Here is a 10,170-nt window from a genome sequence, read left to right on the forward strand (position 1 = left end):
ATGAACATGAAACAGGGGTGGGGATTTAGCTCAGTGGTTCAGGTGCCTGCCTCGAAACTGCAAGGTCCTGAGTTCAATCCCTGGTACTGAAAAAAAAAGAACATGAAACAGGACTTTCAGAACTGCTTTAGAAAGTGACAAGAACAATAGGATAAGTGTGTTCAAAGCAAAGGGGAGTATTTTGATGTGGCTTAATGGCTATGCCTTTTTTACTGTAATAAATTTTTAAAATTTAAACATTCACCATGAATGGTGCTCTCACCTTGTATATCAAATCCAAAAAGTGCGAATTAGAGGGGAAAAGAGAGGAATTTCCAAATTTCCAAAAGAGAAATTATAATGTCTTTATTGAGAGTCACTATTCTCAGATACCTTAGGAAGCCCTAAAGCTCCAAGACTAAGCGTACATCAACTTAAAGAACAAACTCTACGCATGTGGCTGGGACTCAGAACAATGGTAATGCTCTGCATTCTGTATCACATGTGTCATCTACCATGTGTCATGTGTCATGTGTCATCTTGGAAGTATTTTTTTTTTTGCCAGTCAGCCAACTGCTTATTACAGGTTCACAAAAAAGACAAATATTGAATTAGAAATAAACAATGTTGAATGTATTTTTAAAGCAATTTAACAGAGGAAATTTTAGTATCCTGAATCTAATAACAAAAACATTAGGATTTTTTTTCTCAAAGATTCTCATTTAATTTACCCAGAAATGGTGTGTGTGTGTGTGTGTGTGTGTGTGTGTGTGTGTGTGTGTGTGTGTTTCACAGGGCAGCAAACAGTAAATGTGTAGTATAGTATCTTAAACCATTAAATATTATTATACTTGCAAGCAACACCAGGTACAGGGTTTACTATGACTTAAAAAGTTTCACAAAAAAGTTACATCACTTACAGAATTCTCATGCTTTCTACCTTGTGAGTTTTCTGGTGGACAATGAGATTTGACTTACAACTGAAGAACTTCCCATATTCTTTACATTCATATGGCTTCTCTCCTGTGTGAGTTTTCTGATGACAGATGAGGTTAGATATCCTACTAATGGCCTTCCCACACTGAGGACATCCATTGGATTTTTCTCCTGTAAGTATTCTGTGATGAACAGTAAGGACTGCCTTCTGGCGGAAGGATTTCCCACATTCATTACAAATATAGGGTTTTTCCCCTGTGTGAATTCTTTGATGAAATGTGAGGGTTGTCTTTTGGCAGAAGGATTTCCCACATTCATTACAAATATAGGGTTTCTCTCCTGTGTGAGTTCTCTGATGTACTGTGAGGGTTGTCTTCTGGATGAATGCCTTCCCACACTCATTACATTGATATGGTTTCTCGCCTGTGTGAGTTCTTTGATGATCAATGAGGTATGACTTCTTTCTAAAGGCACTTCCACGCTGAGTACATTTATAGGCTTTCTCCCCTGTATGTGTCTTGTGATGTCTAGTGAGGGTTGCTTTCTGGCGGAAGGACTTCACACAGTCAAGACAAGGTAGGGTTTCCCCTCTATATGTGTTTTTTCATGAAGAGTGAGGGCTGTCTTCTGACAGAAGGCTTTTCCACATTGATTGCAAACATAGGGTTTCTCGCCTGTGAATTCGCTGATGTTCAATGAGGTATGATTTTCTTCTGAAGGTACTTCCACAGTAAGGACACTGAAAGGGTTTCTCTTCTGTTTGAGATCTTTGATGCATAATAAAAAAAGGCTTTCTGCACAGGAATTTCCCATATTTGCTGTATGCAGAGGGCTTCTTTTCTATAAGATTATGGGAATGGACACCCAGTTCACACTTTTCCATGAAACCAATTCCATCATTATTATATTCAAACATTCTTTCTCTTTTGTGAGCTCTACTATGTGAAAATAACATTCCTTTCATAAGGAAGGATTTGTCACATCCATTACATTCAAACGGTTGCTCTGGAGTTTGAACTTTCTGCTGTTGAGTAAGCTCTTGTTTACCACTGAGATTCCTTTCTGTTTGTTTATGGAGATTTACTGCAGGATGGATTTTTTCATGCTTAGTATTGAGGATTGATTTCTGCCATCCATTACTCTCACCAACCTTTTCTTTTACAGGGTTTATATTTCTAATAACTAATTCTGAAATATTTTTCAAAACTTTTCCATCAGGTTTATGTTCATATAATGTTTTTGAAATAATATGGTTCTTTCCTAGAGTAAGTGTTTTCCCATAAATATTACTTCTCTCCTTAACTGGTTTTCTGTGATTGATGAATATAACTGATCTAGAATGTATGTCTTGGTATTCTTTGAACTTCACTAAAACATCTTCAGCCTTCCCATCTTTCAGGTAGCTCTGACTTGGAAAAATTCTCTCTGTCCATAGTTCTTCTCCTTGTTCCAACTTGTAGATTATATCAGGGTTAGTTATGTGAAACCCCATAGAGATGAAGTGGCAATAGTTTTCCAACATCACATCCATGTAGAGGGCCTTCTGAGCTGTGTCCAGTTGCTGCCACTCTTCCTCAGTGAAGCCCACAGTCACATCCTTCAATGACACTGATCCCTTAGACATGGCTTCGAGTTTTGTAAGAGATGGACCTTCTCTTTTGGAAAAGGGAAGAGTCCCAAAACACAGTGGGTTGGCACAGAATATCCATCCATCTGTCTGTCTGTCTGTCTCTCTATGCAGTGGTTGCTGTATGTAGGGGACCCACCCACTTCTCTCTTCTGTAGGAAGTATTTTGTTCTTCCTGTATATTGACCAGAAAGTAGATGCACCATGGCTGACCGGAGTTCTCCACACTCAGTATCATATTCACCTTGGTTTGGTCCATGAGTGCACAAACATGCAGACTTCCGGTGGCCTGTCTGGGTTCGTGCACAGGTGGAATATGTAGCTTCACTGAGTGTTTTTCAATCTATTTCCTGAAAATGCAGCTGTCTTATTTCAATTCCCAAGACATATATTAACATTTACTAAAATACTATTATAGTTCCCCAAATTTTTACTCCAGAACAATAAAAAGGTGGAGAAAAAGGAGACCTTTCTGCACTATTGGTAGGAGTGTAAATTAGTATAGTCATTACAGAAGATAGTATGGCGGTTTCTCAGACAATTAAAGGTAGAATTACCATATGATCCATTGAACCTGTTGCTGGGTATATTTTCAAAGAAAACACAATCCCTGTGTCAGAGAGATATGTGTACTTCCATGTGTATCGTAGCATTATTCACAATAGTCAAGATATGGAAGTCATCTAAGTGTCCATCAATGGATGAATGGATTAAAAAATGTAGTATATACCAAGTTTCCCCCTAAATAAGACCTAGCTGGAAAATAATTAGCCTTGAAAACTAGAGATTAAAAATTCCAGCCCAAATCATCCTATCTTTGCCTAACATGCCTTACAGAGTAGCCACCAAGAAAGAGAATAGTGATGCAGGTAAGGAAAGGATAGGCTGAATGGGGCTGGCATTTTTGTTGGTTTTTTGAGACAAGGTCTCACTATATAATTCAGGCTGGTCTTGAATTCACTAATGTAGCCCAGGCTGAACTTGAAGTGATCCTCCCACCTCTGTCTCCTGAGTTCTGGGATTACAGGTGTGCACAATCACACTGGGCTGGAGCCAGCATTTTTGATCTCTAGATATCAAGGCTGATTATTTTCTGGTTAGGTCCTGTTTTCCAGGAAAAGGGGGATACACAATGAAATATTATTTGCCCTTGAAAAAGGTGGCAATCCAGTCACCTGCAACAGTATAGATTAGCTTGGATGATATTATACTAAGTGCAATAAGCCAGAAACAGAATGACAGGTACTGCATCATCTCATTTATATGTGCAATCTAAAAAAGTTGAACTCATATTAGCAGAGTAGAATAGTGGTTAACAAGGGTAGGGATGGGAGGATGGGCAATGGGTAGACATTGGTCAAAGGATACAAAATTTTGTTTACATGGGAGGGATAAGTTCAAGAGATTTGTTTTACAGCATGATGACTATAGTTAATAAAAATGTATTTTATACTTAAAAATTGCTGAGTAGATTGCACACTAATTAGCTTGATACAGCCATTCCACAATGTACACCTATATCTAAACATGTTCAATATCATAAATATGTAGCTTTTGCCATTAAAAATAAAAAGTAGGCCCACACCCTACCAAGGTCCCGAGTCGCACAGAACATGCTGAATCAGCCTGCTGCAGACAGGCAGGTCTGTGCATGCCCTACCGAGGTCCTGAGTTGCGTGAAAGATGCTGAATCACCTCGCTGCAGACAGGCAGGTCTGCCCATGCCCTACCGAGGTACCCAGTCCCACGGAACATGCCATATCAGCCCGCTGCAGCCAGGCAGGTCTGTGCACGCCCTACCGAGGTCTCAAGTCATACAGAAGATGCTGCATCACCCCGCTGCAGACAAGCAGCCACCTGGCTCCACACTACAAAGACGCAGAGGACACTAGAACACCAGACCAAGGTACTGAGTCCTGCTGCTCCCGGCCCAGAGGTAGGGGCTTCTGAGCCACTGTCCCACTGCTCCTGGTCCAGAGGAAGGGGCTTCCCAGTCACCATCCCTCCCGCTGCTCCCAGCCCAGAGGAAAGGGCTTTTGGGCCACCTTCTGTCCCGCTGCTCCTGGCCCAGAGAAAGGGGCTTCCGGGCCACCATCCCTCCCACCACTCCCGGCCCAGAGGGAGGGGCTTGTGAGCCACCATCCCACTGCTCCTGGTCCAGAGGAAGGAGCTTCCCGGCCACCATCCCTCCTGCTGCTCCCAGCCCAAGGGAAAGGGCTTTTGGGCCATCATCCCTACTGCTGCTCCCGGCCCCTGTCCCACCTCTCCCAGCTCAGAGGAGGTAATCCGTGCAGGCGCTAACAGCCCCCCGCCCCAGTTGAAATGAGAAAACACGTTAAATAAGTCGCAAAACCAGACTTCCAGATCACCTACAGCAACCACAAAGGGAAAGGAGATGGAACACTCTGATACTCAACCACCTGGACCCACTGAACTGGCAACCAAAGGGGATCTGGAAAAAATGAAATCAGAAATAATTTCTCAGATAACAGGAGAAATTGTGCCCCTAATGCAAGACATGATTAATAAATCTAGAGAGGAGCTCAGGAACATGATGGAATCCCAACATAGGAAACAAATGGAATCCATAAAACAGATGCAAATAGATTTCCAGGACATGAAAAACTCCACTGAAAGTCTACACAGCAGAATGAGCCAATGTGAGGACAGAATTTCAGATATAGAAGATAAGATTGCAATTAGTGACCAGGAAAAGAAAAATTGCTTCAAAATTATAAGGGAACATGAGAAATCAATCCAGCAGCTGCTAGATGATGCAAAGAAGAATAACATAAGACTGATTGGGCTCAATGAAGAAACAGGAGAGAGTGGAGATGACATAAAAATCTCTTCACAGAAATAATGGCAGAAAACTTCCCAAGCAGGGGAAAAGAGCTTGACATACAGATAAGTGAGGCATATAGGACTCCAAATAGCCTTGATCAAAAAGAATCTACACATAGGCATATAATTGTTAAGATTCCAGAAACCCAACAGAAAAACAAAGTTCTACAAGCAGTTAGAGAAAAGAAACAAATCACATACAAAGGAAAGCCCATCAGAATCACAGCAGACTTCTCAACACAAACCATCAAGGCAAGAAGAGCTTGGAGTGACATATTCCAAGCCCTAAAAGAAAACAGCCTCCAACCCAGATTGATGTACCCTGCAAAACTATCTTTCTAAATGGATGGAGAAATAAGATACTTTCATGACAAAGAGTACCTTAGGAACTTCGTGAATACCAAACCAGCACTCCAAAAAATTTTACACAATATCCTAGGAACAGACATTGAGGATAACGACCCCAGGAAGCAAAGCAGAATGAACCCATCTGGCATGACAAGAAATTAAATGTAAAGGGGAGAACCCAACAAAAAAAAAAGTCATGGCAATGACAAGTCAATACGTTTCAGTTATAACCATCAATGTTAATGGTCTCCATTCACCAATCAAAAGAAACAGACTGGCAGAATGGGTCAAGAAGCAAAATCCAACAATATGTTGCATACAAGAAACACACTTAATTCAAAAGGAAACTCATAGACTGAAAGTTAAAGGGTGGAAAACAATACTCTATGCGACAGGAACCTGAACAAAAGCAGGAGTAGCTATCCTCTTGGCAGATCAAGTAGATTTCAAACCAACACTGATTAAGAGAGACAAAGAAGGACATTACATCCTTGTAAAGGGAACAATCCAACAGGAAGAGATGACAATCATAAATATCTCTGCACCAAACACTAGTGCACCCAACTATATAAAACAAATACTAACGGACATGAAAAGTCATATATGCACTAACACAATTGTAGTGGGGGACCTCAACACCCCACTGTCACAAATAGATAGATCAACTAGACTAAAAATAAGTACTGAAATACTAGAACTCAATCGAACTCTTGAACAAATGAACTTAACAGATGTTTACAGAGTCTTCCACCCCACAAAATCAGAATACACATTCTTTTCAGCTGTACATGGGTCATTCTCCAAAATAGACCACATACTTGCACATAGAACATGGTTAAGTAAGTGCAAAGGAATTGAAGTTATCCCCTGTACATTATCAGACCATAGTGTGATGAAATTGGAGATCCATAGCAAAAGAAACTCAAAAAATTTCATAAACACATGGAAATTGAACAGCACACTTGTTAATAACCAATGGGTCACAGAGGAAATTAAAGAAGATATCAGACAGTTCTTTCAATTAAATGACAATGACAGTACAACATATCAGAATCTATGGGACACAATGAAAGCAGTTTTATGAGGGAAATTCATAGCAGTGAATACGCATATTAGGAAAACAGAATGAGCCCAATTAAACAACCTGATGCTGAACCTCAAGCTTCTAGAAAAAGAAGAGCAGGACAAACCCAAAGCTCATACAAGGGAGGAAATTATAAAGATCAGAGGAGAAATCAATGCAATGGAGACTAAGAGAATGATACCAAAAAATCAATGAAGCCAAGAGTTGGTTCTTCGAAAGAATCAACAAAATTGACAAACCTTTAGCCAACCTTATCAGAAAAAGGAAGGAAAAGGCCCAAATCCATGCAATTAGGAATAAAAAGGGTGAAAATACAACAGACCCAGCAGAAATCCAGAGGATCATCAATACCTACTACCAGAACCTATACACCAATAAGATGGACAACACAAAAGAAATGGACAGATTCCTAGATACATAGGAATTACCAAAGTTGAATGAAGAAGACCTAAAAATTCTGAAGAACCCAATATCAACCAATGAAATTGAAAACATAATTAAAATCTTATCAACTAAGAAAAGTCCGGGCCCTGATGGCTTCACTGTTGAATTCTACAGGACATTTAGAGAGGACCTACTGCCACTACTGTTTAAACTCTTCAGTGAAATTGAAAGGGAAGCAATACTCCCAAATTCATTCCTGGAAGCAAGCATCACCTTGATCCCCAAAGCAGAGAAAGACCCAATTGAAAAAGAGAACTATAGGCCAATCTCACTAATGAACATAGATGCAAAAATCCTTAATGAGATACTGGAAAATAGAATGCAGAAGATCATCAAGAAGATCATACACTCTGATCAAGTGGGATTCATCCCAGGGATGCAGGGATGGTTCAATATAAGAAAATCAATCAATGTAATACACTATATCAATAGAGCCAAGGACAAAAACCATATGATTATCTCCATAGATGCAGAAAAAGCATTTGACAAAATCCAACATGCATTTATGATAAAAATCCTACAAAAAATTGGAATAGATGGTCTCTGCCTCAAACTGATAGAAGCCATCTATGAAAAACCAACAGGCAATATCATACTAAACAGTCAAAAACTGAAATCCTTCACACTCAAATCAGGAAGAAGACAAGGATATCCACTATCACCACTCTTGTTCAATATAGTTCTGGAAACATTAGCCACGGCAATTAGACAAGAGAAAGAAATAAAAGGAATAAAGATAGGTAATGAAGAAGTCAAATTGTCATTCTTTGCAGATGACATGATACTCTATATAGAAGAACCCAAGAACTCCACCAAAAGTCTTCTAGACTTAATAACCAAATTCAGTCAAGTAGTTGGTTACAAGGTCAACACACAAAAATCAATAGCTTTCCTCTACACCAATGACAGACTCACTGAGAGAGAAATAGGGCAAATAATTCCTTTCATAATAGCATCCAAAAAACTGAAATACCTAGGAATCATCCTAATGAAAGAAATCAAAGACGTCTTCTCTGAAAACTGGCACTCTGAAAAGAGAGATTGAAGATGATATCAGAAAATGGAAAGACATCCCCTGCTCCTGGATAGGAAGGATTAATATAGTGAAAATGGCCATACTTCCAAAACTGCTGTATAGATTCAATGCAATTCCAATTGAGATCCCAGCAGCATACTTGATGGACCTGGAGAAAACAATCCAAAAATTCATTTGGAATAAGAAGAGACCCAGAATAGCAAAAGCAATTCTAGGTAACAGAGAAATGGCAGGGGGTATCACAGTCCCCAACCTGCAACTCTACTACAAAGCTACTGTGATAAAAACAGCATGGTACTAGCAAAGAAACAGACTTGAGGACCAATGGAACAGATTAGAAGGTGCAGAAACAATGCCAGACACACTCAGCCATCTCATCTTTGGCAAAGGAGCCAAACACCCTCACTGGAGGAAAGATAGCCTCTTTAATAAATGGTGCTGGAAAAATTGCGCTTCAACTTGCCAAAGATTAAAACTAGACCTATATCTCTCACCATGCACTAAACTAAAATCAAAATGGATTAAAGATCTAAATATTAAAATAGAAACTCTGAACCAGTTGGAACAGAGGTTAGGTAGAACCCTTGAAGACATCGGTGTAGGAAAAGATTTTATGAACAAAACCTCAGTTGCCCGTGAACTAGCACAAACAATAAACAAGTGGGATCTCTTCTTATTAAAAGGCTTCTGCACAACACGAGAAACCACCAGCAGTGTGAAGAGACAACCCACAATGTGGGAAAAAATCTTCACCTGCTCTTCCTCAGACAAAGGTCTACTATCTCAAATCTATAAAGAACTTGAAAAGATCAGACCTCCCAAATTTAAAGACCCAATCTGAAAGTGGGCATCTGAAATGAACAGACACTTCTCAGACAAAGAAGTAGAAATAGCAAATAAATACATGAAAAAATGTTCAACATCACTGGCCATTCGAGAGATGCAAATGAAAACAATGCTGAGATTCCACTTCACTCCAGAAAGAATGGCTGCTATCATGAAATCAACCAATAACAAATGCTGGTGGGGCTGTGGGGAAAGAAGAACCCTGCTCCACTGCTGGTGGGAGTGTAGACTGGTGCAAGCACTGTGGAAATCAGTATGGAGATACCTCAAAGAACTAGGACTGGAAGTCCCATTTGACCCCTCTATTCCACTGCTGAGGAATCTTCCCCAAAGAATTAAAAGAATCATACCACTGTGATATATGTGCGCCTATGTTCATAGCAGCACAGTTTGTAATAGCTAAAACTTGGAAACAGCCCACATGCCCATCAACTGGAGACTGGATAAAGAAAATGTGGTTTTTTTATAAAATGGAATACTACTCAGCCATAAAAAATGAGAAATTAGAGACATTTATAGCTAAGTGGATGCACACTGAGGCAATACTCTTAAGTGAAATAAATAGGACACACATGAATAAATACCGAATAGTTTCTCTGGTGTGAGAAACTGAAAGTGTAAATAAGGACTAAATGTATAATAGGTCATGTGAAATAGGAAGAAAAGGGGCAAAGGGGAAGGAAGTGGGAGGGCTAGGGGAAAGGATAGAAGGGAATGGGATTAATATGAGAAAATGGAAAAATAGGAACAAAATCTTTGTAAATAGGGAGGAATGGAGGGGTTGAAGGGAGGGCTGGGCAAGGGTGAAAAATAAGAACCAAGAGAGATTATGTAAAGGTGCAAATTTCCAATGATGAATGTCATTATATTGTATACCTAAAATGTACCATTGATTAGAATGAATAATTGATAATGCAAAATAGGAAGAAAAGGTCCAAAGAGGTAGAGGTAGTGGGAGGGGCAGGGGAAAGGAAAGAAGGGAAAGGAAAAAATGATGAGAACTGGAAAAAATGGAAATAAAGTCTT

General features: G+C 39.7%; 1 pseudogene; it reads right to left on the minus strand.

Moving 5' to 3' along the window:
- Window positions 1-2,758, minus strand: LOC147829750 (uncharacterized; annotated as a pseudogene).
- Between the last annotated feature and the right edge of the window lie 7,412 nt (window positions 2,759-10,170).

This window comes from Heterocephalus glaber, unplaced genomic scaffold, assembly GCF_053883595.1.
Source record: "Heterocephalus glaber isolate CG9 unplaced genomic scaffold, H.glaber_assembly_v1.0 deba00000470, whole genome shotgun sequence".
Classification (NCBI taxonomy): domain Eukaryota; kingdom Metazoa; phylum Chordata; class Mammalia; order Rodentia; family Bathyergidae; genus Heterocephalus; species Heterocephalus glaber.